Source organism: Tamandua tetradactyla, chromosome 9 (genome assembly GCF_023851605.1).
Source record: "Tamandua tetradactyla isolate mTamTet1 chromosome 9, mTamTet1.pri, whole genome shotgun sequence".
Classification (NCBI taxonomy): Eukaryota; Metazoa; Chordata; class Mammalia; order Pilosa; family Myrmecophagidae; genus Tamandua; species Tamandua tetradactyla.
Window position 1 is genome coordinate 22638746 of NC_135335.1, and position 9408 is coordinate 22648153.

Below are 9408 nucleotides of genomic sequence, written 5' to 3' on the forward strand. Positions count from 1 at the left end.
TATATTAAGCCGCAATTTAATATTTTCCCCCTGTTTACTATGCATGCTCACATATCAGTGGTAAGGCAATCATTTCAGGTGTTGTTCAGATGCCTCTCTACTTTTTTTGCATATTATAGTTCATATTACAAATTTCAAGTTTCTAAGTCAGCATTTAATCTATATTATGCCATTTGAGGTAACTAATGTTTTCTCAATCATTGGAGTAATTAAATGATTAAAGTCATCCAGGTTTGTTTTAATGGTAAGATACATAGATTAGTCATGGAAATAATTTTCTCTGTATGACTTTTCACATCTATCTTTCTCATACTATAGATCAGAAGATTCAGCATTGGAATGATAATATAGAACACAGATGCCACCTATGCCTGGGTCTAGGAAGATATTTTATCAGGATACAAATATGTGAAAATCAGGGACCCATAGAAGATGGTTAGACCCTGGAGGCAGGACACACAGATGGGGAAGATTTTCTGCCAGCCGGCTGCATACTGGATTCTCAGGATGGCTAAGATAATAGCAGTGTGAGTGACGGTGAAAATGAGAGGAGAAGTCATCGTGGAGAACTCAGCTAAGACAAAGATCACCATCTCTAGGCTGGATGTATTTATACAGGACAGGGCTAAAAGAGCTGTCATGGTCACAGAATAAATGATTGATATTAGAATTGCAGAACGGTAGATGCTTATCAGCTAGAAGGAGATCAGAAAATTTTTGAAGCCTATCACATGCAACATTCCTCCCAAATAGCTCCACACATTCTGGGGCATGACTACTGAGTAGAGTCAGGTATTGCACATTGCTATGTAGCGGTCATAGGCCAGCAATCCCAGAAGAAAACATTTACTACACACCAAACCCACAAAAAAGTACATTTGGGCAAAGTAGCCAATAAATGAGATGGTTCTCTGATTTGGATGGGAAGTTGACCACTGTCTCGGTTGTCACAGAAGAGGAATGAAATATTTTGAATGATAAATATTCATTCAAAATGAATGAATATTTGGAAAAAGTGCATAGGTGCATGAAATTGAGAATCAATTCTGTTTAACATGATTAGTACAAAGCGCCCCAAAATAATTAATAGGCAAATGAAGAGGAATAGAAGAAAAGGCTAACTTGTAGTTTAGGGTAATTTGCAAATCCAAAGAGGGTGAAGAGAGTCAGCTCAATGAAGTTGGATCCAGCTGACTTGTCCTAACTCAAGACTTTGACTTACCTGTTTGAATAGCAATAACAAAAATCAGAGAAGGATTCAAGTCTACAGACCAGAGCCTCCTTAAATGCAAATAATGAGAGGGCAATAATTTAATGGCCTAAATTTACTTGATAATTTATGTGTGATTTTCATTTTTTTATATAACAATATGGAGGCTAACAATATTTCCATGTTCACAATTGTGTGAAATTGGTAGCACTTATAAAAAACTATGTATCTGAAATGATTTGAAGAGATTCCTACTCAGACATTCTATTCTTTACCACTATTATTAGGTCTAAATTGATTCACTTCTGATACCATTAGAAAATGTAAAACTCATTTGGGAAAGGAAGCTCCATAGTTTGTGAGTTTAATGATACATTGTTATGGCAGTCTTATCTTCTCAACACTTAACTGCTACTTCCAGGATTATTTTTGAAGATGAATAATACTTAAATTGGCACAGATAATAGTTCCCTACACTTAATTGAGTTTTATTAGATTTTGTAAAAAATATAATAACACAAGCAGGAATATGCTGCTTGCTTTGCATTTTTATGCCAAAACATTTAATGCACTTTTCTAACATATGCTCTTCCTCTCTGTGAGCTACAGATAAATAAGGAACATGAGCTATGATATATTTCAAACAGTGTGTGTGTGCACACTGTGGTTAAAATAATAAAGACATAGTTACCTATGATATCAAGCAAGAAGCAATTATTTTCCCAATAGTGAATTTCAATGCAAAGATAAAAAGCCTAAACACAGTAAGAAAAATATGATTTGTTATACAGAAATCATAGAATTTAAAATATAACACTACTTCTCATTAAAAATTAGAGACTTTATTTTCCTAATGATTGACATTGTGTATCAGAACATTGAATTTTAATTGTGAAATAAACTCATTTCGATTGAAAATTATAAATTCTGCCACACATTAATACTCTCACATTATTAGTTTATATTCATATTATTTATATTTCATATTCATATTATTTAATTGTATACATACTTACTGGATTTTGAGAAAATTAAACAGGTTATGTTCCCAGGAGGAAGCTGGATTTCAGGAAATTTATGTCATTAACCCAATGTCACCTAGCTCAATAATATTATAGTTAAGATATGTTTTACACAATTGGGTTTTTTTCCAATTCTATGTCATCTATTTTTCCAGGGATGGATATCTTTTACCAAGGGTCAAAGTTCATTCATGTCTTCATTTTTTTTATCATAGGGTCTGTTATTCTAGAACCATTCACTTTTTTCTACAGAAAAAAAATCAACTTGTGCTTTTATGTCCCAAAAGAGGGCTAGTGTGGATTCTCCTGGGAACATCCCTATGCACTTCAAGAACAACTCAAGAACTAATAAAATAATCCACATGCTTAATATTCAGAGCTTACTTTGAGTTAGCAGTTCAGTTTCACAGGTAAAAGATTTATTTTTTCTTATCACTTATGAAATATTTCAGAAGCTGTAATCAGGAATCTCAAACTTTGTGCTTTAATATATTAATGTTGCATGCCTTAATATTTACATTTGATATAGTTGATTCTAGTTAACTTACTGTTATACTAAAGCTGTAACGGCATTCCTTCCAGGCAACATAATAAAGAAAATAGGAGGGACATCCTCTGTATTTAGGTAAATAGATCTATAATAAGAAATTTGCTTTAACTTTCTTGTTGAAAGTTAATAGTCAGAATAGGGGCAGGAGGAACAAGACATTTTATTAAACGAGGAGAAAATTAGTGTGTAACTAGTCATTGAATATATGCCACATTGAGCTCTTTTTTTCTAATGGAGGAATAAAAATTAATTTGAAATTTATTTTACTAGTTGGCTAATTGATCTAGCAGTGATTTTAATTGGTTTGTTTGCTTTTGATTTCATGTTTGTTTTTTAGGATTGATGGCTTTATGAATGAATACAAATAAGTGAGGATTGTATTTTGTAAATTGTCTAAGCAATGACTCCAGAATTTTGGTATGTCTCAATGGTATTGTAATATGGCCAAGTGGAAATAGCATTGAGAGTGGACTCAGAAAAATCTGAGCTGAATCCTGGCTCTCTGAATAGCTAACTGTGTGAGCTTTATCATGTTCTACTTCTAATTGGGTCTGAGAATCCTCCTCTATGGAAGGACCCTAATATTTTTAGATTGTAGGTTGCTATGTAGATTGCACAAGCCAATGTACACAAATTTCCCCACCCTCAGACTCCTAATAATATGTGATAGCTGTTATCAAAGCTTTCCTTCTTCTCAAATTGAATGTTTATAAAACTCGTGTCATGGACGTCTGTTACTTTAAGTTTTCTACCTAGCTGAGAGTTGCAGAAATGGTTTTGAGTCTTACAAAATGATCATATATATATTTTCTTAAATCATTTTAAAAAATGATTTTTTAAGTGCAGTATCATTTCCTCAAATATTGCATCAGAATTGCTTGTTTGAAGATCAGCTTGATGAAGTAGCTAAATCTTAACTTCTTCTCTGTCATGTATCCAGTTCCTTGTAGTGAAGTAAGAGAAATTCTCTAATGCACTTCATTTGATATAAAATATACCTTCATTCATAAACCATCTTCTTAATCTACAGATGGAAAACAGAAGATATCAACAGTTGCCAGAAAATTATATTAGCAAGATTATCAGGGAAATTAAGGGAAAGCACTATTATTTACTGACAGGGCAAAGGCAGATTGTAGTGAAATAGATGAATTTTACTGGCAACTCATGCATAGAATAATGAGATGCATTGCATTTAATCTTAATAGAATGTATTTTAATATCCAGATAGTGTCATATAACAAACATATGTAATTAAAAGAAAAATACTTTATGATTTGAAGCACATTCATTGCTCAATGCTTTGATGAAGAAAATTGATTATCTGTCTCTCTATTCGTTGTCTCCCACATAAATAAAATTTGGGTGCCATGTTTCAACTGTATGTATCCTAAACATAAAATACACATTTAATTTAATAGAAAATAATTTAATGCAGTTCATAAATAATATTTTGTCATCATAGCATGTAAGTGTAGTTGAGCAAGTTAGGTCTGAAAATTTTAGTCAGGTTTATTGTTCTTTTTTTTGGAAGAATGAAGCTACTTTTTCAAGCTCATACTATCATTATGTATTAAATCAGAGATTTTAATACCTTAGGGACCAAATATAATGTTTTTACTCTAAGTGTTGTCTTGTGTCACACATGACAAAGAAGTCACGGTTAGAATTATAACATAGCTGAGATTTTTTCTGTGTATGTCAGCCAAATGTATTTTGTAATGAGTTCATTTTGTAGAGTATTATATTTTTTAAAGCTTGATTGAATATTTTTAGTTCATTCACTATAGGGTTATGGGAGGGTAAAAGAATAGAGGGATGAAGGTGGAGGAATAGAGAGAATGAGGTTTAATGTTAACAGAAATATAGTTTTATGATACACAATGTATTAATATATTTATATTATAAATCAATTTGTTATTTTATTAATATAGCCATTTAAACTACATTAGTAATAATTATATTTTTGTGTGGGTATGTGTGTGGGCGTTCTCTACATATGCTTGGATTTTTACAGAAATCAGAAATTGCTTTGATTATATACTTTTTACTTCTGAATTTTCTAAGTATCAAATGAGTTGTTTTTGTTCTCTAGTCCTATATTTATGTTGCTATTTACTCTTTTTAATCATCTTCCACATGATTCTGTCATCAACCTTTCTTGATAAATAATGACATATGGCATTCGTCTCTTTACAATTGCAGTTTTAAGCTGAGTGGCACTCCCGCCGCCATCTAGCCCTCCTCTTCCTCTTTCTCCACCGGCGGCGCTCCCTCCACCATCTAGCCCTCCTCTTCCTCTTTCTCCACCAGCGGCGCTCCCGCCACCATCTAGCCCTCCTCTTCCCCCTTCTCCACCGGTGCTCCTGCCACCATCTAGCCCTCCTCTTCCTCTTTCTCCACCAGCAGCACTCCCGCCACCATCTAGCCCTCCTCTTCCTCTTTCTCTGCCAGCAATCCCACCACCATCTAGCCCTCCTCTTTCCCCTTCTCTGTCGGCGCTCCCACTGCCTTCTCTTTCCCCTTCTGCTCTGGTGGCTCTCCATCTGCCATCTTGTCCTTCCCTTTCTCCTCCTACTCAAGTGGCTCTCCAACCACCACCGTGCCCTCTTCCTCCTCCACCGGCTCTTCTGCCACCGTCCTTGACAGCCTTGCCATCCCCACCTTTCCTCCTCCAGAACAACTACTAGGGGAGTAGAAACGATACAGTACAGCTCCTGGAGTCATGACAGAGATGAAGAAGACAGTGTACCCCATCCTGGAACAGCTCACTGGCTGGGAGAACCCCCTCCAGTGAGATTGCCAAGGGGTGTGGGCTTCCCTGGGCGGGGTGGCAAGTGGCCGGAGTCCCTCCCTTCCTCCTTCCTGGGCCAGCTGGCAGAATTGGGCAGGCAGTCCCCTCAAGCCGCAGTGGCTGGTGCCCCCCACCACGCATGGCCCCCCGGACCAACTGAGAGAATTGGATCGGAAATCCCCAGGCCACGGAGAATGGTGACCGGGGTCCCTTCCAAACACGTGACTCCCCGGTTCGGCTGGGAATGGTGCACTCTCCCGGGCCATGGCAGCTGGTGCCCTCCCGCCATGCTTGGCACCCCGGGCCGATTAGGAAATTCAGATGGGCGCTCTCCCGGGCTGCGGCGGCCAGTGACCCTCCCCGCGTTCAGACCCCCAGGCTTGCTGGCACTCTTCCAAGCCACTTCGGCTGGTGAACCTCCCCCACGGTGAGAGTTTTCCAAAGTTAAAGGACCCACAGCACCTTTTACTGGTGGGACCCGCAGACAAACGTGTGCCATGAGCGCCACCTACTGAGCAGGATAAGAAAAACAGAACCCAGAGATTTCACAGAAAAATCTTTCAACCTGTTGGGTCCAACACCCAGGGAAATCTGACTAAATGCCCAGACGCCAGCAGAAGATAACGGATCATGCTCAGAAAATTGAAAATATGACCCAGTCAAAGGAACAAACCAATAGTTCAAATGAGATACAGGAGCTGAGACAACTAATGCTGAATATATGAACAGAAATGGAAAACCTCTTCAAAAATGAAATTGATAAATTGAGGAAGGACATGAAGAAGACATGGGCTGAACAAAAAGAAGAAATAGAAAAACTGAAAAAAAATCACAGAACTTATGGAAGTGAAGGATAAAGTAGAAAAGATGGAAAAAACAATGGATACTTACAATGATAGATTTAAAGAGACAGAAGATAGAATTAGTGATTTGGAGGATGGAACATATGAATTCCAAAAAGAAATAGTTTTAAGCTGATTTCCTTATTTTCTTCTTAATGTACACTCTAAATATGACAAAATTCTATTGTGTTTCATGTTGTGCATATAAATAATTTGTAAGTCATGGAATACAGCCTAGTCCAGAGCATAACAGATATTTCATTCCTTTCAACCCCAGAAAACTTGCCAATTTCTTAAGAATGAATTAACAATCTTAGTCTATATCATTCTGAAGGAAAGACAGATATCACCATGCTGAAATCTCATGCTTAACTATGGTGGGTTCAGTATTGTGCTTCAGTCACTGATACATCTGGTACCCAGATGCAGATACCTCTTTCATGTTTTGCTTTTTTTTCTGCTTTTTGCTTTTAAACTTTTTTTGGTCATACACTTTTCTTTCCTCATAATCCTTTAATGAAACACTCTGATGGCATAGGAAAAATATCAGAATTAAAATTTTGCACTGTAGCAGAACAATAACTGTAGATTTATGCAATCAATTTATTACTGATTATTTTATATTTATTTTAGAAGCTTTGTAAGCAATGATAACATATTTAATCTATGGCTATTACTCTCTTTGATAGAATTATGTCTGGAAACCCAGCCAAGGACTTCACAGAAATAATGAGCAAGTGCACAGAGAGATATCTTTCACAGTTATTGTTAATATTTGAAAAGCAATTACAATGGTACAGTAACTTGAAGAGGCCAAAAATGGACAACTTAATGTCAGTTTTTGAAGAAAGAAAACTGAAAAAAAAAGATTTCACTGTTTTTGATGGCATACTAGGTACCTAAACTTCCAGAATTACTTCTGCTGTTTTATTCACAACAATTCCAAAGGAACTAAAACAAAAGGATCATTGCCAAGAAAGAGTGGATAAAATATTTTGGTGTAAAAAGGTTGTCCTGTAAGATAAATTGAAACATAAATCTAATTTGTTCTAGTTTTAGCCATCTGGGAACATTTTAAAATTAGGTAATTTTCACCCTGTTTTCCTTTTTTAAGTTCAACACAATTATGTGAGTTAAATATGGTTTCTCTACTTTTATAATCATGATCATCAAAGAAAAGATTTTCATATATGTTGTAGCAACTTTTGGACTGATACTCAAGTGTTACCCTCCACTGTAACATTTTTGCATGTAAAAATCCAGACATTAATTGCTTTAGTGACTTTTAAGATGTGATATAAGTAAAGGCAGTAGAATATTTAAGAAAAAATAACCCACTTAAATTCAGTTTTTAAATTTTTTTCATATGACAAATTTGTAAAAATATGAATGAAACCATGTCTTTCTTTTATTTATGCAGAGAAATGCATCCATTTGGGCCCCATTTCTTCATCAATGTCTGTCCTTTCACTGCCTAGCTTATCATATGCCCTTCTAAGAAAGAGACATGGAGATATAATTGGGTGAACCCTATTTCACCAGATATTGCCTTGCAGCCCTACATAAAACACAATGCCAGAGTTACCATCACATTTGGAGTTATGCAATATTAAGTTGAAAAATTTGACAGAGATCACCATGTTTATATTGAGGGGTTTCACAGATGATATTGAGCTAAATGTCTTCCTGTTTTTCCTATTTCTGGCAATCTATCTTTTTACTCTGATAGGAAATTTAGGACTGGTTTTATTGGTTATTGGGGATTCCCGGCTCCACAACCCCATGTACTATTTTCTGAGTGTGTTGTCATTCATGGATGTCTGCTATTCTTCAGTTATAACTCCAAAAATGTTGGTAAATTTACTGGCAGAGAATAAAACCATTTCATTTCTTGGATGTGCAACACAAATGTTTCTGTATTTTACTTTTGGAACCACAGAATGTTTTCTCTTGGCTGCAATGGCTCATGACCACTATCTAGCAATCTACAATCCACTTTCCTATTCAGTTAAAATGTCACCTCCTGTCTATGTGTCACTCATTATTGCTTCCTAATTTGGTGGGATCTTGCATGCTACTATACACACAGTGGCCACTTTTAGCTTATCCTTCTGTGCATCCAATGAAATTAGACATGTCTTTTCTGACATCCCTCCACTCCTTGCTATTTCTTGTTCTGACACTCACATCAACCAGCTCCCACTTTTCTACTTTGTTGGGTTAATTGAGCTAATTACTATATCAATAGTCCTGATCTCATATAGTTTTATTCTATTGGCCATTCTGAGAATGCATTCTACTGAAGGGAGGCAAAAAGTCTTTTCCACCTGTGGATTTCACCTGACTGAAGCATCAATTTATTATGGGACACTCCTCTTCATGTATGTGAGACCAAGTTCCAGCTATGCTTTGGACCATGATATAATAGTGTCTATACTTTACACTGTAATAATTACCATGCTGTATGTATCCTGTCATCTACAGTTTGAGGAACAAAGATGTTAAAGAGGCAATGAAGAAACTGTGTGAGAAAAATTGGTTCATTAATAAAGTTCATTTCTTGCACTGAGTCAAACTGAAAAGAATGCTGGGGGTTAGTCCATATCTTTATGGTCAAGAACTAGAGAAGAAATTGGCTTGTTTTTAGCTGATATACCTGTGCTTATTTGAAGCTGTAATGTTCCCCAAGAAAGGTCATGTTCTTTTAATCGATTCTTATGGGTGCAGACCAATTGTGGGTGGGACCTCATGATTACATTGTTTAAATTGAGATATGACCCAGCCTATTCAAGTTGGGTCTTAATCCTTTGCATGAGTCCTGTATGAAAGGATAAAAAACAAAGAAAAGCTGAGAGAGCTTAGACAGAGAAAAATGCCCAGATAAGTAAGAAGGATCCAGAGGAGCTGAGAGAGAAGCTACTGAAACCAGAAGCTAAAAGCAATGAATCCCTGGAATGAATGACAAACAAATGATGGCCATGTGCCTTCTC

At 36.2% G+C, this 9408-nt stretch overlaps 1 pseudogene; it reads left to right on the forward strand.

Moving 5' to 3' along the window:
• Positions 1 to 7990: 7990 nt before the first annotated feature.
• LOC143645613 (olfactory receptor 5T1-like) lies at positions 7991 to 8987 on the forward strand (annotated as a pseudogene).
• Positions 8988 to 9408: the final 421 nt, after the last annotated feature.